The sequence below is a fragment of the Mustela putorius genome, unplaced genomic scaffold, assembly GCF_011764305.1.
Source record: "Mustela putorius furo isolate JIRA1106 unplaced genomic scaffold, ASM1176430v1.1 tig00003836_pilon_pilon_pilon, whole genome shotgun sequence".
NCBI classification, from domain to species: Eukaryota; Metazoa; Chordata; class Mammalia; order Carnivora; family Mustelidae; genus Mustela; species Mustela putorius.
In genome coordinates, this window is record NW_025421989.1 from 31,872,901 (window position 1) to 31,894,908 (window position 22,008).

The following is a 22,008-nucleotide window of genomic DNA, read 5'->3' on the forward strand; positions in this document are numbered from 1 at the left end:
AAGCAAATCTATACCAAATCCTGTTTCATGAAATTTTCTCCCACTTTCTTCTTTTTATGTTTTATAATTTTGTGTTATGTTTAGGTCTTTGGCCCATTTTGAGTCTATTTTTGTATATGATGTAAGATAAGAGTACCACTTTTTTTTTGCATGTCAATATCCAGTTATCCCAGCAGCATTTTGTTAAGACTGTCTTTTCACCCATTTGATGGTCTTAGCAGCCTTGCCAAAAATCATTTGACCGTATATGAGAAGGTTTATTTCTAGGTTTTCTATTACATTAATATATATGTCTTTATGCCAGTATTGCTACTGAACTATCTATTACAGTTGTGAACTCAGGAAATGAACCGGTAAGCCCTGGTGCACTGCTATAGCCAACTGGTGCATCCTGGGAAAGCCCCAGTAGGCTGGACAAATTGAAAGCATTTCTCCTGACCAGGCTTGCCAACACTGCTGCCTAAAAACTCAGATAAACTCACCACAAGAGAAGCCAATAACTCAAGAAATAAGAATCTGGAAAAAAGAAAGGGAGAAATTTATTTTGGGTGCCAAGGTCTAGAAAAAGTGGCAGGCTCAAGCCTTAACAACAGACCTCTCTACCCACAAGATGCACACCTTAAGTTTTATAGATGGGGTTGGGTGGGAACATGCAAGGGAGCATGTGGAGAGTGCATGATCATGGGTGGGGGTCACTATGTGTTCAGCAGTGATCATGGGCAAGGAAGGGGATATGTGGGGTATGACCTAGGCATTCCATTACTACCAGGGCTTTTCCAGTCTGGTGCTGGTATATTCTAGTCATTGTCAACACCTCAAAAAACTCTGGTAAGAGATAACTGTTGGGATCTATAGTCAAGCAACAGGGCTCACTAATGGTATCATACTATTTTGATTACTATAGCTCTTCATTAAGTTTTGAAATTAGGAAGGCTAAGTTGTTCGAATTTTTTATTTTTAACATTGTTTTGGTTATTCATGTTCCTTGAGATTGCACATACATTTTAGAATGGGGTTTTCTGGTTTTTTGCAAAAATATCATGGGGATGTCAGTAAAGACACCATTGAATCTGTAGATCTCTTTGGGTAGGTACTATTGTCATCTCAACAGTTTACATCTTCGAATCCATGGGCATAGAATATCGTTCCATTCATTTAAGTTGTCTTCAGTTTCTTTCAGAATTTTTGGTAGTTTTCAGGATATAAATCTTTAGCTTCTTTGATTAAATTTGTTCTTAAGTATTTCATCCTTTTTGGTTGTATTTTCAGTGGAATTTTCTCCTTAGTTTCCTCTTCAAGTTGTTTATTGTTAGTATATAGAAACACATCTGATTTTTGTTTGTTGATTTTGTGTTCTGAATTTGTTTATTAGCTCTAATGGTTTTTTGTGGAATATTTAAGATTTTCTACATATAAGATCATGTCATTTATAAAGAGAGATAATTTTACTTCATCCTTTAGAATTTAGATGCCTTTTATTTCTTGCCTTTTTTTCCTGTAGCTAGAACTTCTAATTATATGTTGAATACAAGTGACATAAGCTGACATCTTTGTTTTGTTCTTAATCTTAGGGGGAATCATTTTGTCTTTCATTGTAGAGTATTTTAGCTCTGGGTTTGTTTTTTTATTCATACATGGCCTTTAGCATTTTGAAGAAATTTTTTTCTATCTCTATTTTTTGAATGTTTTTACCATGAAATGGCATTGAGTTTTGACAAATTTTTTTCTGCCTCTGTTGAGATGATTATGTGGGCTTTTTTTCCTCCTTTAACCTGTGTGGTATTGAATTTTTATATGTGGAACTATTCTTGCATTCTAGAAGTAATAATCGGTCATGGTGTACATTCCTTTAATATGGTAGTAAATTCTGTTTCATAGTATTTTGATAATGATCTTTGAATTAGCATTTTTTATTGAAGTATAGTTAACATACAGTGGTGTTACATTAGGTTCATGGACACAACATGGTGATTCAACAATTTCATGCGTTACTCAGCACTCACCACAATAAATGTAGTCACCATTTGTCACCAAAGTTACTATGCTATTATTGACTATATTCCTTATACTGTACTTTGATCTCAGTGATTTATATAATTTATAACTGGAAGTGTGTACCTCTTAATCCCCTTTACCTATTTCGTGCATCTTCCCACCTCTCTCCCCTCTGGCAACCACCTGCTTATTTTCTGTATTTGAGTCCATTTCTGTTGTTTATCTTTGTTAACAGAAATGCTTTACAAAAAAAAACAAAATAGAAGTAGGCTTCTGGAAGTAGACTCTGTCCCAAAATTCTCATAGAGAAGCTGAAATATTTAGCATGAACCATAAAAATTATTGTACTTGAATGATTTTAACCTAACAAATGGCTGTTTCTTATGATTGAATCTAATCCATTTCATCTCTTTTCAAAACTTTAAAAAATAGTTCCAATTCTACCATTTCCAATGTTCTTCATAATACTTACTATTTTAGAAAGCACAATAAAAAAATGGGCTTTGCCTGAGATGTGAGATCCCAAGCTGGAAAAGAATGAATTAACATATTTTATAGGCCTGTGTGTGTTAGGATATGGATAATTTAATGACATAGTGTGCTTTTAAAATAAATATCCCAAATTCCAGTTGGACAAACTTATATTGCTTTGAATCATCTACTGCTTGAATATGACTTTAAACATGTGAATTTTAACAGTTAGAAAACTAGCAAGATTCAATTCAAAACAACATAACCATCTAAACGTCAGTTTTTAAATGAGAAAATGGTTATAGTCATACCTGGACTTCGTACTGACTTTTTTGAAAATATGAAATCCATCCATTCCTTTTCTTATAAGCAAGTGGGTTCCTTAAGACAGTTTTGTGGGAGGGGAAACAGAATTTTCCCTCTATCCTTCTAGGTTCTTGGCTGAGCCCCTCCCCCACCCACCAACACACACACACACACACACACACAGTAATAAAATGACAGCTTAGTAGGAGAAAATAACAGAAGTTGATTATCTCCTTTATGCCTGGGTGAGACCCAGGGAAACTGAGTAACTCCCTGAAATGGGCCAAGACACCCCCTTAAATACCATATCCAGCTAAAGACAGATGTTGGGTGTAGGGAGTCCATTATGGGAGGCTATCAGGAAAAGTATAGTAATCAAGGGTAAGGTTGTTATACTGAATTAGGTTCCTGCCTTTTTTATTGATAGGAGTTGCTGGAGTTGGAGTGGTTCTTCTCTTCTGGGTTCAGAGAGGGAGATGCCCTTCCAATTGCAGGTTTCTCTTGTGCATGTCTCTTGCAAAAGATTAACTTCTACTCAGTTTTCTCCAAGCTTTTGCTGTGTCTGCTGTTTCTTAAAAATAATCAGCCTAGGTGGCTCAGTTGGTTAAGCATCTGCCTTGGCCTCAGGTCATGATCCCAGGGTCCTGGGATCAAGCCCTGCATTGGGATCCCTGTTCAGCCAGAAGCCTGCTTCTCCCTCTCCTTCTGTCCTGCTCATTCTCTCTCTCTCTCTCTCTCTCTCTCTCTCCTTCTCTCTCTCTCAAATAAATGAATAAAATCTTTTTTTAAGGAAATCTTTTTTTGACAAAAAGATTTTATTCATTATTTGAGAGACAGTGAGAAAGAACACAAGCAGGGGGAATGGGAGAGGGAGAAGCAGGCTTTCTGTGGAGCAGAGAGCCCGATGAGGGACTCGATCCCAGGACCCTGAGATCATGTCCTGACCCAAAGGCAGATGCTTAATGACTGAACCACCCAGGCACCACAATAAATAAAAACTTAAAAAAAAATCAGCCTAAAATGCTCATAGCTCCAAAGAGGAATATTGTAGTGTGGCAGTTTCTACTCACCTTTCATTTCTTCCTTTTTTTTTTCCTACACAGGTATGTGAAAACAGTCTATTCTCAAAGAAGTGTCATGTCTCAACTATATTCATTTAAACATCTACAGAACTAAGCTCTGACCGAGTCCACGTGGAGTCAGGTAAGCACAGCTTTCTCCTGGAAGCTAAGGGTCCCTCTGTATCACCTTGTTGACAGAATTTTGTGACTCTCCATCCCCTGGTGTCCGCTGTTGGTGAGAGATCACACTCTCTTCCCGTAGTGAGCTTACTGCGCTTGATACACCCTTCTCTTCCACATTCACGTAAGGCTTTGGCTTAGTGGTCTCTCAGAACTAGAGACTGTGTCTGTAGTTACCATCCTCTCCCTGGATAGTTCAAAATACCCAGTTCTGTCCTGCACAGCTCGCTCAAAAAACCCATGTGGAATCTTATTTCTGGTTGTAAGCGTGAGAGCAGATTTGATTTATCAGAGGGAAGAGGACGAGAAGCATAAAATGATAAGGTCAGTCGGAGCGCCATGATTCCTGCATATTCACTAAATGCAAAGTGTGGGTAAGGATTTAACACAACCTTATCCCCTGCTACCTAGTGTGCTCTTTGGAATTTTGTAAATTTTTACTAAAACATTATGAGGTTGTAATGTTCATGCTGGTTTTACGATTGAAAAATCTGGGGCTTAGAATTCCAAGTACCAGAGGGGCATGAAAAAGCATTTTTGAGGTTATTGATTTGTTCATTATCTGGACTGTGATGTGCTTTCATGGAAATACAAATGTGTGGAAACTTCTCAAATTGCTTTAAACACATGTAGTTTATTTTATGTCAGTTACACCTCATTAAAATCAGAACAGACAGGGGTGCCTGGGTGGCTCAGTGGGTTAAGCCTCTGCCTTCTGCTCAGGTCATGATCTCAGGGTCCTGGGATCGAGCCCCGCATCGGGCTCTCTGCTCAGTGAGGAGCCTGCTTCCTCCTCTCTCTCTGCCTGCCTCTCTGCCTACTTGTGATCTCTGTCAAATAAATAAATAAAATCTTTGAAAAAAAAATCAGAACAGACAGACAGAATACTACATAGAATGTCCAATGTAGCTCAAACAGGAAACAGTGGTGTCTTCTTACCTCTGAAGCCTGTTGGTACTTAGCCATGCTGCTGAGTCCTCTGGGAGGAAGTCATTACTTAGCTGGCATGAAAGGAGGTGGAATGAAGGAAGATAACAGGAGTTTTGGTGGTTCTTAGAAGCTTAGCATCTCATCCTGATGTGCAACCCAACTTAAAGAGAAAATGGAGCCCACAGTATGGTATTTTGATTCCAAGTTGCCCAGGTCGCTCTTCCCTGTCACTGTTTCTGGGGGTAGAGGTGCCAGCAGCACTGGCAGGTTCTCCCACGACCCCATAGATCTCTCAAAGGGAAAATTTTGTGCCACAGCCACAGGTCACACCGTTAGTGTGGAGGCAGCTGTTAGTCAAAGGAGACCGGCCTCACTGTCGGACTTAGAAAAATAGAGAAATAGTGCAAACTCAAAACCACTAAGGTGTACCCTCTGTTGGGGCTCTGGTTGTGAACGTCTTCCAGTTCTTAATCCCATGTGGCAGAAAGAAGATGCTCCATGATTAGCTTTGGAATGAATGATTGAATGACTTGCCAATTCTAATAATTAAATCCAAGTCGCTCTTTTATCACTGTATTTAGATTCCAAAGTTATAACACTATACACAGGGTAAAATATTTCATTTGGAAAAAACTATAAATGAATACTTAAAATGTGGAAATGATCTAAAGACTTCAATTACCTTTGCTTCCCCGGTGAGATAAATTGTATCATTTACATCACAACAAGGATTATCTGCAACTGCATTCTGCAATAAAACTCTGACTTTTATTAGGGACAGATTTATCTGCATTAGCAGAAAAAACGGCATCATATTAGCTTTTAGGTTTTTCTGGTTCTTTTCCCACAAAACTGAGCTCATCGTATCTCACCTAAAGAAATATTAGTCCCATTTTTGTAAATATTCATGATTAGTTATTTCCATATTGACTGAAGAATAGTGGAAGTTTTAGACAGGCTAGCTACATTATGTTATAGGACATGAATCAAGTAAATGATGAAGTATGCCAATATAATTTCAAAAAATAGTAAGACAATTCTATTTTCTATTCTCCCAGTTAAAACTGTTAGTTTAAATTAAAAGAAGAATCATTTTATTCCTTAATGATGGAGACTTAGAGAAATGTAAACGCTATTTATTTTCAGCAAAAGGCCCCATTTTTTTCTTGTGACTTCTCCAGGCCACACCATGTTTGTTTGATAGATAATATAAATTGACTGGGTTTGGAGATTTAAAGCTGTTAACTTTCAAAACCTCTCTCTTGGCGAACAAGTTCAATCAGTATAGCGAGCACAATGAGGCATGGAATTGTTATGTTGCATTATGCAGTGATATAATTTATCCCTCAAAACACCTAAAAATGAACAAATACATTTCTGTGGCACAAGAACATGTATTCTACTTTGTAGGCTAAGATGAATTTAGCATGACCAATAAGGTTTCAGAGTCACATTGGGAAAGTGCACTTGTCTAGATGGCTCTGGTGTAAAGCTTATGATACCATGAGGGAGTAGAGGATAGTCCACAGAAGGTAGCACAACTGGGACCGAAATCGAGAATTTCATGGTAAGGAACCCATTGCTATAAAACCATTGAGCCCCTTTTCTTTTCTGTCTGTGCCGGGGAGTTTCTGCCATTCCCTGAATTCTTTTGTTTTAGAAATGTACTGATGGTAGAGTTTGAACTTTTGATTATTAAACAAACAAACAAATGAACAGAAAACCTCGCTAATTGGATTGCGAAAATCCAAATTGCTTCTAAAATCCTTTGAAGAAAGGCTTAAACTCTGTTTTCTTTGTTGTCTCTGTTGAATGTAACAATATTAGGCTTCTTGATTTTTTTTTCCCCTTTACCATTTTCCTACAGTGAGATTCTTTCCAACTTAATCCTCTAATCTGTAATTAGCAGTGGATAACGACATCTTGATTCCCTGTCTCTTGGTTTGTTTTGTATACACGAAATGATGTGGTTAGCAATATGCATTTAGTAATCCATTTAGAAAAATGTGGGTTGAGGGATCCTGCATGTCTCAGTCATTAAGCATCTGCCTTCATCTCGGGTTGTGATCCCAGGGTCCTGGGAGGGAGCCCTGTGTTGGGCTCCCTGCTCAGCGGGAAGCCTGCTTCTCCCTCTTCCACTCCCGCTGCTTGTGTTCCCTCTCTTGCGCATGCTCTCTCTCTCTGTCAAATAAATAAAATGTTAAAAAAAAAAAAGAAAAAGAAAAAATAATGTGGATTTTGGAAGAATTTGGTTTATTGTCCTGCCTGGTTTCCCTATACGAATCCTCTGACCTCTTACCAAAGGGGGAAACTAAGGCAAAGATAATTCACTTTTGATCCTGAAGGGGCCAGACTGTGTACCGGGCAACGCAGTTTAAGGTCTTCGGCGGACATAGATGAAGCCACGGAAATGAGAAGGAAGGCGGGAAGGGAAAGGCGAGGAGGAGAACCCGCTTCGAAGGCAGTGGAGAAGGGAGTCCCGTGCTCGCAGGGTGTTCAGGGTCCTGGGTGTCGGAGTCAGCGAGAGGTCGGTGGAGAATGTGCGCGAGCGAGTGGACGGACACAGCATGGGATGCTGCTGAGAGAGTGAGCCGGCGGAGAGGCTGCTGAGAGTGAGCCGGCGGAGAGGCTGCTGAGAGTGAGCCGGCGGAGAGGTCCCGACGGCCGAGGACAGACGGACAGCCACCGTGCAGAAATGCGCAAACGCGCCGGCAGCGCCGCGAGCCCCTCTGCGCAGGCCGCGACACAGAGACTCGGGGGACTCGGCCCCGCTCCAGCCTTTCGGTCGGGTCTGGAAGCCTAATCTGGGAAACCACACGCCGCCACCGTCGCATCCTTCCCTCGGGAACTGCTTCCGCGGCACGAGTGCAGCGCAGTCACCCTCGATGAGCCTCGAGGAGCGCGGGGGCCAGGCCGGCGGCGCAGCCTCTCGCCCGACGGCTGCCTCCGCGCTCACGCGCTTGTTTCGGGCGGCAGGTCCCACGCGGCCGGGGGCGAGAGCTGCCTGCGGGATGCGGAGGGCGCCGTCCCGCCTTCGCGCCCTCCCCGTGCCGCCGCGCCACGTCCTGCCCGTCCCGACCGCGGGGCGCCCGTCCTACAGCGGCTTCAGGGTCCGAGTCTGCCACGCTGGGGACGCCTGGAGGGAGGCTGGAGGCGCCCCGGCGCGGCTTCCGCATGTGGAAAGGGAGGGGTTTGCCTCCCGCCCCGGGGAGAGTCTTCACTAGACATCAGGACACCTGCTCCAGTGTCCTTCTGTCCCCGGGCGCACCCCCCCCACACACACACACTGGGGAATCTTCGGCCAAGTCCAGTCCGCGGCTCCGCGCTCACCCTTTTCCGCGGGTTTGCTTAGCACACGGCTTCAGAATTCATAGTGCCATTGATGCTTCCAAGTCTCACGGGGGGCTCTAGGATTTTAAATCTTTTTATTTGGCTTTCTCTCCCTACTGAAAAAAAAAAAATTGTCTATTGAAATAAGAATTACACCAAGTATGAAAATATTAGATCTATGCATGAGACATAATATATGTATATATTCCATATTATGACGTATTTAGAATATATATATATATATATATACACACACACATACCTACAATACATATATATGAAAGTCCCACTGTATGAAGAGACCTTTGGTAGGTATCCCAGATAAAATTAAAACACGTGATAGTCTTCCTCTTTCTTAAAGGAGTGTAGAATTTATCTGGAAATCTACTTAAATACTTAAAGTGAGAATTATGTGATAGGGTAGTATGAATGATAGCAGTAATTGTTATTAGAATAGTATACATTTTTCTTTATAAATTACCTTTGCTTATTTCCATGCATATATTGTTAACAGACTACCCCTTTCTTAAAGGAGTACAGTGCCATGATTATCTTGTGAGTTATTTCTAGTCTTATTTAACAAGAACAAAAAAGCAAATCAAAATAAAGACACATTTTGTCCCTTGCAAATGGATGTAAAACCTTCTCAATGAACCCATCACTTTAGTGAACACAGGCTATCTCTTCCTCTCTAGTCATCTGTAATAAAAGTTCTAATCCTTAAATATCAGAACCTACGCAGGATCATAAAATGAAGATCTTGCATCCTTGTGGGACAATACACTTGGCAGGTTACCATAAACTCCTACAAGAAGACAGCAAGAATGAGGGAAAGAGAAGGCATTCCTCAATGTAGTTGCTACATTCTGGGAAAAGCTAAGGAATGAAATGATTGGGTCTCAAGCATGGAAGTAAGGAGCCATCAGTAAGGGAGCAGGTCATCAAGAGTGTTCTTATTACCTTGGTGACTCTGAGGCGGTGGCAGTCAGAAGAGGGGAGACGTTCATTCTTGAGGTGTGGTGCATCAACACAAGGAAGCATAAAGAGATTTTCTTGCAACCCTTGTGAGCCATGTCCTCAGAGAGGGCATGCTAGGCTTCTCAAAGGAAAAATGGTATTTTAGAGAAGGGATGAAAACAGTGATAATTAAGGAGATCGGTACTCCTAAATATTTGTATTGTGCATAACATGTAGCTGCTTTATGAAGCTGCTTTGTTGTTGTTGTTCTAAATCACGAGTTCTTGTAAGAGTCATTAAACTTTAAAAACCAAGGTCTCCAGGATATTTTCCAGAAGAAAACCTGCTTCTTGCTAAAGGGGAAAAAATTACCAGTAAGCAGGAAAAGGGGTATAACAGCTGTGTATAACCTGGAAGGGCAGAAACTAGAAGATAGAACTGACCCTGTCCTGAGTTGGCTTGCTATGAGAACAGCCAAGGACCAGAAGGTGGGATCCAATGGGGGCTGTGATCATTGTCTCCTGGAGTAACTTGATTTGCCTTAAAGAGAGAACAAGTAGTCATAAGTAAACATTGGAAGGGGTTTATATTACAAACAAGTCCTATTCCTGTACTATTGTAGGTGATCCATTTATTTTTTTTTATATTGACGATTAGTAAGGACTATTGATCATTTGACTCCCAAAAAGCATAATTTAGAATTTGCCCGTAACATTTTTCCAGCTAGTAAAATATAGGAAATCTTTAATTTTTAAAAAGACTTTACTTATTTATTTATTTCACAGAGAGAGAGAGAGAGACAGAGAGAGCGAGAGCGCGAGCACACAAGCAGGGGGAGTGGCAGGTAGAGGGAGAAGCAGGCTCCCCGCTGAACAAGGAGGCCAATGTTAGACTCAATCCCAGGACCCTGGGATCATGACCTAAGCCAAAGGCAGACACTTAACCAACTGAGCCACCCAGGTGCTCCTGAAATCTTTAATTTTTATATAGTACTGAGTAGGTATTTATAATAGTACATGAAAATCTAGAAAGTCCTCCATCTAATATTCTATTTAGAGTAGACTTGGTTAAAGAAAACATAGTGATGTAAATTGATAGACCACAGACTTAGGCATTAGGTGACAGAATGTAATTTTTGTCTTTCCACAAATTACTCTCTATCGCAGCACATTCTACCCCAGCCCCTTGTGCTCTCTGATGGAATGATGATGATATTGTCATCACTAGGATCTTATTGTGTCATGCAGATAAGCCTAGTTACTTTGGTGAGTTCTCATTTAGGTTTTAAGGCAAATTTGGGGTTTAGACTCCAACTCTTTGGGTTTGATGTCTAATCTTCTGGCTCACACTTATGCTACTATGTCATTGGTGGGGAGACAGCATTTTTATCTCCATCTTGTTTTATGTTGGTCCCCTGCTGGCATCTAAAGTGTTAAAACTTACTCAGTATTGTCTTTAAGTTTGTTTCTTCTCACCTTGACATCAGGAGAAATTCACAAACTCAGCTGAATCCCAAAGCAAGTACAAAATGCACCTTCTGTTACATCATTCCCTTGAACTTGCTTTGACATCTACAGATCTCCCAGTAGTTTCTCTCTCAGATAATGTGCATGTTCTCTTGGGGTACCAGTTGAGCTTTTGAATGTTGTCTATTATCTGTTTGGAACCATGGACCATTAAGAAGGAAAGAAGAGAGTCATTGCCCCTTATACCCAGAACATTCCACACCACCATTTCTTTTTTTTTTTTTTAAGATTTTTATTTATTTAATTGACAGAGAGAGATCACAAGTAGGCAGAGAGGCAAGCAGAGAGAGAGAGAGAGGAGGAAGCAGGCTCCCTGCTGAGCAGAGAGCCCGATGTGGGACTCGATCCCAGGACCCTGAGATCATGACCTGAGCCGAAGGCAGCGGCTTAACACACTGAGCCACCCAGGCGCCCCACACCACCATTTCTAATCTTGTGTTGCATCTCATGATTCTTCAGGCAAATGTCTACAAGGATGTTAAGTATATTTTTATACACATCTTGACCATTTGAATATCTTCTTTGGAAAAATATCTATTCAGGTTCTCTGCGTATTTTCAGTCAGATTGTTTTGTTCTGTCTGTTTTGCTTTTAAGTTGTAGGAGTTTCTTGTATATTAATCCTTTATCTAATACATGGTATGTAAGTATTTTCTTCCATTCCATGGGTTCCATTTTCATTTTGTTTCATTTGTTATGCAGAAGATTTTTTATTTGACATGGTCCCACTTGTTTGTTTTTGTTTTTTGTTGCTTGTGCTTTTTGTGTCACATCCAAAACGTCATTGTCAAGACCAATATCAAGGATCTTTTCCCCTATGTTCACTTCTTGAAGTTTTATGGTTTCACATCTTAGATTTAAGTCTTTAATCCATTTCAAGTTAATTTTTGTGACTGATGTAAGATATGGGTCCAATTTCATTCTACTACATGTGAATATCCAGTTTTCCCAGCATCATTAATTGAAAAGACTGTCCTTTTCCCATTGAGTATTATTGGCTTCTTTCTCAAATATTAGTTGACCATATATGCAAGTGTTTATTTCCAGGATCTCAATTCTGTGACATTGGTCAGTGTCTTTTTTTTTAAAGATTTTATTTATTTCACTTGAGAGAGAGAGAAAGCGTGAGCATGAGCATGAGTTAGGGGAGGGGCAGAGGGAGAGGGAGAAGCAGACTCCTCGCTGAGTGTGGAGCCTGATTCGGGGCTGGGTCCCAGGACACCAAGACCATGACCTGAGCCAAAAATCAGAAGCTTAACCCATTGAACCACCATGCATCCCGGTCCCTATTTTTTATGCCAGTACCACACTGTTGTGATTATTGTATCTTTGTAATATATTTTGAAATCAGGAAGTTCAGTGTTTCCAGCGTTTTTGTTCTTTCTCAATATTGCTCTTGGGGCGCCTGGGTGGCTCAGTGGGTTAAGCTGCTGCCTTCGGCTCAGGTCATGATCTCAGGGTCCTGGGATCGAGTCCCACATCGGGCTCTCTGCTCAGCAGGGAGCCTGCTTCCTCCTCTCTCTCTGCCTGCCTCTCTGCCTACTTGTGATCTCTGTCAAATAAATAAATAAAATCTTTAAAAAAAAATATTGCTCTGGCTTTTCAGGGTCTTTTGTAGTTTCATAGGAATATTGGGATTGTTTCTCTTTCTGTGAAAAATGCCTTTGGAATTTTGTTAGAGGTTACATTCAATCTGTAGATGGATTTGGGTAATATGAACATTTTAACAATATTAATTTTCTGAATCATGAACATGGACCACCTTTCCACTTATTTGTGTCTTTTTAAACCTCTTTCCTCAGTGTCTTATTTTCATTGTATGGATTTTTTTTTTTTTTACATCCTTGGTTAACTTTGTTCCTATGTATTGTATTGGCTTTGCTGCTATTACAGTTAAGATTGCTTTCTTTATTTTTTTTCCAGATGTTTTAATGTATAGAAATGCATCTCATTTTGTATGGTCATTTTCCTGAATGCTTTGCAAGAGAAATACCTTCCTTTCACTCTGTTAGGGATTCTGAGGCTTTCTCAGATCTTTACTATGGATATGCCTGCTCCACACTTCTTATATTAGATATACTATTGAGGTTTTATACCTTTTATCACTCCTGCAAAGCCAGGCTGGGTGCTGATAGCCTCCTGGTTGCTCACTTCTCAGGCATGTTATTATTATATCATAGACCACCTCATGATATATTTGGATGGGAAGTCTTCTGCTTCCCCCACTGGACATGAACTCTTTTAAATTTGGCTTTTGTATTCTTCATCTTCATACTTTATTTTTGGACAATTCCTGGCACACTATAACAGCTGATCTATAATTATTGGTGAAGTAAATAAAATGAAGATTCAGAGTTATAACCAGCCTCAAACCCACAGATGCATTATCATATGGGGATTTTTCAAGAAAACCTGGTCTGTGGCATATGTTCATTACTGATGGAGTACATATTGATGTTAATTTTCTGGAATTTAGTTTTGGAGTATATATGAAGAACTGTGAAATATTATTATTCTTTTAGCCATAAAGTCTGCCCCTAAAAAAGCAGCCTTCAAGAGGAAATCATTAGGGGCACCTGGCTGGCTCAGTCAGTGGAGCATGTGATTCTCTATCTCAGGATTGTGAGTTCGGGCCCCATGTTGAGTGTAGAGATTACTTAAAAATAAAATCTTTAGGGGTGCCTGGGTGGCCCGGTTGTTAAACATCTGCCTTTGGCTCAGGTCATGATCCCAGGATCCTGGGATCAAGCCCCACACCAGGTTCCCTGCTCAGCAAAAAGTGTGCTTCTCCCTCTCCCACTCCCCCTGCTTCTCTTCCCTCTCTCCTGCTTCTGTTTCCTCTCTTGCTGTGTCTCCCTCTGTCAAATAAAAAAATAAAATCTTTAAAAAATAATAAATAAATAAAATCTTTTAAAAAATCATGAGATACCAAAATAAGTTTTTTCAGTTTTAAGTGATGATTACCCAGCTCTAAATAATTCAAGCAAAAAGTGAAAATGTGGCTGCTCCTAAAGTTATAAAGAATACTAAGGAAGTTCACAAGATTGAAGGAAGAGTTGCAACAGCCAGGGCCCAAGCTCAGGCAGTAATAACCAGAATATGCCAGGACTGTCCTGGACTCCATCTATCATTTCACTCGACTTCATTCTTCAGATGGGTTTCCTCTTAAGAAGAAAACATGGCCCCCAATAGCTGCAGAGTTCCACCCTCTCTGCTTTAGCAACTCCAGAGGTAAAAGAGCATTTCTTCTCCTATTTTCCTAGCATCTGCCAAACCATAAAATGTCTTAGATTAACCTACTGAGGTAATGATAACACCCTTTGCCTAATCACTGTTTCTTTTCTTTTTTATTTTAAGATTTATTTATTTATTTGACCAAGAGAGTTCACAAGGAGACAGAGAGGCAGGCAGAGAGAGAGAGAGAGAGAGAGAAGCAGGCTCCCTGCTGAGCAGAGAGCCCGATGCAGGACTCGATCCCAGGACCCTGAGATCATGACCTGAGCCGAAGGCAGCGGCTTAACCCACTGAGCCACTCAGGCACCCCTAATCACTGTTTCTAAGAGAGTATGATGGAGACTGTTGGTGAGCCAAGACAAGGATAGTAGATGACTAAAAAGATAAATGTATTAATAAAGCATATATCTGCTGTGAATCAGAAAATCATGTTGCAGTACATGCACCGCATTATAATATTAAAAAATGTTAAAAAGAGCTTTGTAACTATAGCGAGATGGTTAAATAAATTATGTATTGCTAGAATACAATAAAACATTATATAAACATTAAACTTGATTTTTTTTAAAGATTTTATTTATGTATTTGACAAACAGAGATCACAAATAGACAGAGAGGCAGGCAGAGAGAGAGAGGAAGGGAAGCAGACTCCCTGCTGAGCAGAGAGCCCAATGTGGGGCTCGATCCCAGGACCCTGAGACCATGACCTGAGCCGAAGGCAGAGGCTTAACCCACTGAGCCACCCAGGTGCCCCAACATTAAACTTGATTTTACAGAATGCTTAAGGATATGAAAAAATGGTCAAGGTAACATAGTGAAGACAAAATACATTAAATATTTGTAGTAAACACACAAAAATAAAGTTCTCTGGAAAATATAGAACTCTAGGTTATTTTACTTCTTTATCATTTTCTCAAATTTCTATACTAATCATCAATTTTACAGTAAAAGTATTTTAAAATCCATGATAAGTATCAGGAAATAGACTTTCCTGGCTGATCTTAGAGCTGTAAATTAAGAGTTTGTAGGTCTGGTAGAGAAGCCATATGGAAATACAGTAGTGTTGGTTTTACTACCATTTTTTCTTATAGTTCCAAGGTAGTGCTTGAAGCTTAGGGTTATAAGAGCTTTATGTTTGTGTTTCTCATTAGAATCTATCATAAGAGGGTATCTGGGTGGCTCAGTTAGTTAAGCACTCAACTCTTGATTTTGGCTCAGGTCATGATGTCAGGGTTGTGGGATTGAGCCCCGCCTTGGGCTCCTCACTCAGCAGGGAGTCTGCAGGCAAGATTTTCTCCCCCCCGCTCATGCTCCTGTACTCTCTCTCATTCTCTCAAAATAAATAAGTAAATCTTAAAAAAAAAAAAAAAAGGAGAATCTGTTATAAGAGCAGGTTGAGTGTTTCCAGAAGTTCTTCTGGAATTGAACTTTTAGCTAAGTTATCTGGGAATTAATATTTTGCTGGTAACCTGTTCAAAATCAAAGCAAAATTATTTTGGCAGTGCATGTTGAAGCAAACTTTAACATTCAAATACATTGCATAGCTAGTGACATTGCAATCCTGGATCTCATTAGCAAATGGGAACATTATGAAGCACTGAACACTTACTTTATCCTAGTTTCAGTGAGATATAATTGACAAATGAAAATTATATATATTCAAGGTATATAACATGATGGTTTGATATCCCTATACATTGTGAAGTAATTACCACAATCAAGCTCATTAACATATTCATCACCTCACATACTTACCATTTTTTATGTGTGGTATGAACACTTAAAATCTACTCTCTTGGCGGGGGGCACGTGGGTGGCTCTGTGGGTTAAGCCTCTGCCTTTGGCTCAGATCATGATCTCAAGTTCTAGGATTGAGCCTTACATCAGGCTCTCTGCTCAGCAGGGAGCCTGCTTTCCCCCACCCTCTGCCTGCCTACTTGTGATGTCTCTATCAAATAAATAAATAAAAATCTTAAAAAGTAATCTACCCTTTCAATGAATTTCAAATATACGATATAGTATTATTAGCTTCAGGCACCATGCTGTACATTAGATCCCCAGAACTTACTCATCTTATAATTGAAAGTTTGTATTCTTTGACCAGCGTCTCTCCATTTTCCTTACCCCTCCCCCAGCTCCTAGCAACCCACTGTTCTACTGTGATTCTACAAGTTTGACTTTAAGATTCTACATACAAGTGAGATTATGTAGTATTTGCTTTGCCAAGTGTGCCAAGAATACACAATGGGGAAAGAATAGTCTCTTCAATAAATGGTGTTGGGAAAATGGGATATCCACATGCAAAAGAATGAAATTAGATCCTTAACACTGTATACAAAAATCAACTCAGAATGTGTTAAAGACTTAAATTTAAGACTTGAAACCACAGAACTCCTACTAAAGAACATAGAGGAAAATCTCATTGACTTTGATCTTAGCAATGAAGTTTTGAATATGATACAAAAGCCAGGTAACAAAAGCAAAAATGAAGAGTGGGACTATTTCAAACTAAAAAGTTTCTGCTCAGTGAAGGAAACAGTCGACAAAATGAAAAGGCAAGCTACAAAATGGGCGAAAATATTTGCAAACCATGTATCCGATAAGCAGTCAACATTTTAAATATCAGGCTCTTTTCTATGGAAGTCTTTTCTATTTTCCATTGGGAGAAATAATATAAAACCTCACAGGATGATACCGTAAGGTTAAAGGTATGAAAGGAGGTCAAAGAAATTAAGTTAGTCTTTAGGCAAACTCCAGAGAGAACTAAAGGTGTTCTTAGTAGATCCCCTAACTATAAATTACTGATCGTAACTCTTGACAACCACAAGAAATTCAAATTGCCTGACACTGATATATCCATGAATTATAGTGACTTTAGGGAAGGAAGATTTTGTTAAGTTCCTCAACTATCTAGTTGAAAGGTTTTTGAAGCTGTGAAAGTAAGTCTTAGTCATAAACACGCCTTATTTCACTAGAAGCTTGGCAAAAATCCCAGCTATAAATGAGGAAACTAATGTCATAAAGATGGGAGAGCATTTAGTGGGAGGGAGTGCCTGTGTGCTTATGCTAAAAGTAAGGGGTGTGTGTGTGTGTGTGTGTGTGTGTGTGTGTGTGTTAATATTTAAATAATGTTACTAGCTCGTGAAATTACTTTCTTCCTACTGAAGTCGCTGATAACGCTAAGAAGAAAATCCTCCCAACACAGACAAATAACTACTTCTTAGACATCTGCTTTTCAACTCTACTATGAAAAATTGAAGATGTACTGGGATTCAGGCTGAGTTATTTACTACCTCAACTCAGTGGACAATTTGCACTCCTCCACAGCAGTCTGGGTTATAAAGATCCGGTATAAGATAAAATGAAATACAGCTCAGCAACTTTCTAGGGAAAATGTGTTCGTTTTAGCATTCAGCTCCTTTGACTTGATCTCCCTTGCAGAACTCGTATCCCCTTTAAAGTACAGCTCCCACCGGTCAGTGTATAATTTTTTAAAAATGCCTCTTTCCTCAAAAACTTATAGAAATGAGAGTTAGTGTTTTGAAAATCTTCAGCATGGGTGACCACGAAAACAATCTAAAGCCATCTACATGTCACAATGGAGAGAAATTGGGGAATATTGTCTGATGTCAAATAAAACACACTGTTTTGAAAAAAAAAAAATTCCTCTTTCCTGGTCCTGATCTCCTGATCTTTGGGCTATAAATTGCACTGTATTTAGGGCCTCTCCATCTCACCTTTAAATGTGGAGCATGTGTCTGGGCAAAACCAGATACAAAACAGGCAAAAATGAAAAAGTAAAACCCGGGGACACCTGGGTGGCTCAGTTGGTGAAGCAGCTGCCTTCGGCTCAGGTCATGATCCCAGTGTCCTGGGATCAAGTCCCACATCGGGCTCCTTGCTCGGCAGGGAGCCTGCTTCTCCCTCTGCCTCTGCCTGCCTCTTTGTCTGTGCTCGCTCACTCTCTCTCCCTCTGTCTCTGACAAATAAATAAATAAAATCTTTAAAAAAAAAAAAAAAAGAAAAAAAAAAGTAAAACCCGAACTAAAGCATCACCCTTCATCGGTCTTTACAGTCTTGGCTGGTCTAAGTGTTTCCTCTAATAGCGCATGACCTGTCCCATCTCCCAGCACTTGAAATCTGTTGCCACTTCTTAATCATATTTACCCCACCCACCTCCTCAGTAGTTTGGTTGACCAGTTTCTTCTCCCAGTCTCATTGCATGATGCCTTGAACACTAGTTTTTCATGTGTTTTGGCCAGTGTTGAAGCGTGGGTGGTGGTGGTTGTGGTGGTGGTGGTGGTTTGGTTGGAGGGCTTTGCTTATTTGTTTTTTGGTTTGTTGTTATTGTTGTTTTAGCTTTCTGTGCAAGTGTCCTTATTAAATGATCTTGGTTGGAAGTATGTGTATGATGCCATTTAAAAAAATTCCATCCTTTACCCCTCTCATGTCACCAGAAGTCAGGCTGCTATATTTTATTTAAGATTCTCAGAGGATCAGGGCGCCTGGGTGGCTCAGTGGGTTAAGCCGCTGCCTTCTGCTCAGGTCATGATCTCAGAGTCCTGGGATCGAGTCCCGCATCGGGCTCTCTGCTCAGCGGAGAGCCTGCTTCCCTCTCTCTCTCTGCCTGCCTCTCCATCTACTTGTGATTTCTCTCTGTCAAATAAATAAATAAAATCTTTAAAAAATTAAAAAAAAAAAAGATTCTCAGAGGATCATTCCCTCCTTTCTCAAGCCCTCAATTAAAAGTCTAAGTTCAACCCACCTACAGCAGAGCAACGTTCTCTTCACTGACTCTCCCACCATTGCTATTTCCCTTTGCCAAGGTGCCTTCAACAATATGGCCCCAGTCAACAATTCTAGTCCCTGGGAGTTGCAGTGGTCACAGTGGAAGCCATGAGCATGGAGGACATGCTAGGGGACAAAGATGTCTCTCTCAGATTTGGGGTTGGGTCTGTTTATGTCAAGCCAGATGGAAAGTGGAAGAAATCATGTACCCATTTCAAGTCAAGAAAATATAATAGCCTCTATTTGTTGGATATTTCAAATAAACAGTGTTTGATTTCAATAGTATAGAATTGCTTCATTGTTCCATTTCTAGCTCACTTGTGGGAAGAGAGAAAGCCTCATGTTCTCCTTGTTCAAGTTCACCTATGTTCCTTACAGGGTGCTTACCAAACATAATGTCTTTACCTACTTTGATTTTTTTCAGATTTAAATAACATAAACTGAATGATGGGGAATGAGGTGGGGAAGAGCCAAATATGTAATTTTGTATGAGTAAAAGTTCTTGATATCTAATAATCCCTGGGAATTATCTAGCACATTAAACTAGCGTCTAGAATTTGCTATGACAAACATATGTTAGTTCTCAGTTGACTGTGTCTTTCTTGAACATATAGAAGCTGTTTTCAACATTTGCATTTCTGATCACACATTGGACATTGGGCTTCAGATGATCAGTGAATGCCAAATGAAAGAATAAGTGGATCATTTGTTCCCATCTTTCCTGTGGCTTTCAAGACTAGAGGGATTTTTCAGCAGTATGTTACCCATAATCCATACATTCATTTATTTATTCTCACAAGAAAATACTAGAATGACCAAGAGAACATTTGGTATTTTTAGCCTCTGCTTTTTTCTTGTGTTCCCTCTCCCAAAAACTTTTTAATGATAAAATCACTCAGATGGAGACAGTTTACTCTAAGTCTTTAGGCTAACATTTCTTTTTTTTTTCCAAAGATTTTATTTATTTTACAGAGATCACAAGTAGACATAGAGACAGGCGGAGAGAGAGGGGGAAGCAGGCTCCCGGCTAAGCAGAGAGCCAGATGCGGGGCTCTATCCCAGGACCCTGGGATCATGACCTGAGCCTAAAGTATAGGCTTAACCCACTGAGCCACCCAGATGCCCCTAGGCTAACATTTCTTAAGCATGCTTCAAATCTACCTCAAATAAGCCCCATTGGACCTAGTGGGAATGTGTAGACATAGATATTGGCAGCTCTGATCCCCCACAGAACAGGAGCGATTCCACTGCAGAACTTGGACCATTCCTGCCTCCACCAGTCTGCTCTCACTTGGGGAGACCTGCCCTCACTTCTCCAAGGAAGAACAGATGATATGGTTAGCTCATCTGACACAGGAGATACTTGATAAGGCCATAAAGACCTAGAACTACAGGGTTTCATTTTCATAATTACCAAGAAATTCCCTTTCAAAAGGAAGAGAACAATGTTTCTCTGCAACTGGGCAAGTAAAGACTTATTTTCTCATCTTTTACTGTCTCTAGTGTTCTTACCAATGGAGAGATGGAGCTCAAGTGTGACAGCCTTGAACTTTGACTATAGCCAAGGTCAGCCTTGGTCCCAGCTGTAATTACACTTGCTAGCCAGCCAGTGCGTGCAGGGCAAGGCTAAGGGCTCCCCTTAGAAACCACTCAAGTTTCATGTTGTAGCATTTAGAAAGGGGAAGCTAGAGATACAGAGACTTTTTTTTTTTTTTAATAAAGGCTGTATAGTTTGCTCTTCTTTATTTATCTGACAGAGAGAGAGAGAGATCACAAGTACGCAGAAAGGCAGGCAGAGAGAGAGAGGAGGAAGCAGGCTCCCCGCCGAGCGGAGAACCCAATGCGGGGCTCGATCCCAGGGTCCTGAGATCATGACCTGAGCCGAAGGCAGAGGCTTAACCCACTGAGCCACCCAGGCGCCCCGATACAGAGACATTTTAAAGGCCATTAAAGATAGCGAGAGGAATACAGTGTGTCAAGAATTGTAAGAACCTTTTGTCCTCTTAAATTTTGCACTTTTTAATGAAAGAGCAGTGAGAGAGGGCAGGAAAGAACACTGCTTGCTTGGCAGCAGGACTTGGTGTGAAAGCTGAGTCAGAAATACCACTGCTTATATTCTGAAGGGGACTCTGGTAAGTCTTCCACTTGGGCCCATTATCTCTCAGTCTTTTTTGGTTGTTCATTTAGTGAAAAAGAACAAGTGGTAGTCCCCTAAAGAATAAAAATAAGATGTTATTTTTTCTTTTTTCTTTTTATTTTTACCCTTTTATCTTTATATCTTTTTGTGGTGAAAAATTTAGATTTAGATTTAGCAGGCTGGTCTCAGCTTAGATGATTCCAGTTTTGTTGACAACATCCAAAGCATTCTGGCCAGGTGCCAGTTGAATGTGTGCCTTCTCTTCATCAGGCCTGTTTAAGATGTTGATCTTGAATATATTAAAAAAAAAAAAAAAAGATGTTGATCTTGGCCACATCAATGTCACAGAACTTCACAACCTGTTTGATCTGGTGCTTGTTGGCCTTGACATCCACAATGAACACAAGTGTGTTGTTGTTTTCTCTTTTCTTCATGGCTGACTTGGTAGTCAAGGGGGGACTTGATGATGCATAGTGGTCAAGCTTATTTTTCCTGGGGCCACGTTTTCAGGGATATTTGGGCTGCCTTTGAAGAGGCAGCATCTTGGGCTATGGGGATGTAGGTGATGTGTGGATCTTCTGTTTTTCTGTGACTGTGGATGCCCTTCAGCACCACTTTCTTGGCCTTCAAAGCCTTTGCTTTGGCTTCAGCTTTGGGGGGGGGCAGGGCTTCCTTCTTCACCTCCAGTGCCATCTTCATGAAAGGGGTATTGTTTTCCATTTCAAATTATGGTAGTACTGGGGTGCCTGGCTGGCTCAGTCAGAAGATTATGTGACTCTTGATCTTAAGAGTCCCTAGTTCTAGCCCCATATTGGGAGTAGAGATTACCTAATAAGTAAATTTTAAAAAGTATTTTTTAAAATTTTTTTTTATTTAATTGACAGAGAGAGACACAGTGAGAGAGGAAACATAAGCAGGGGAAGTGGGGGAGGGAGAAGCAGACTTCCTTTTTTTACATTTATTTTTATTTTTTAAATTTATTTTTTCAGTGTTCTAAGATTCATTGTTTATGCACCACACCCAGTGCTCCATGCAATACACGCCCTCCTTAATACCCATCACCAGGCCTTCCCAACCCCCACCCCTCTAAAACC

The 22,008-nt window shown here is 40.3% G+C and overlaps 1 pseudogene; it reads right to left on the bottom strand.

Moving 5' to 3' along the window:
• Nucleotides 1-21,104: 21,104 nt before the first annotated feature.
• Nucleotides 21,105-21,607, bottom strand: LOC123394724 (annotated as a pseudogene).
• Nucleotides 21,608-22,008: the final 401 nt, after the last annotated feature.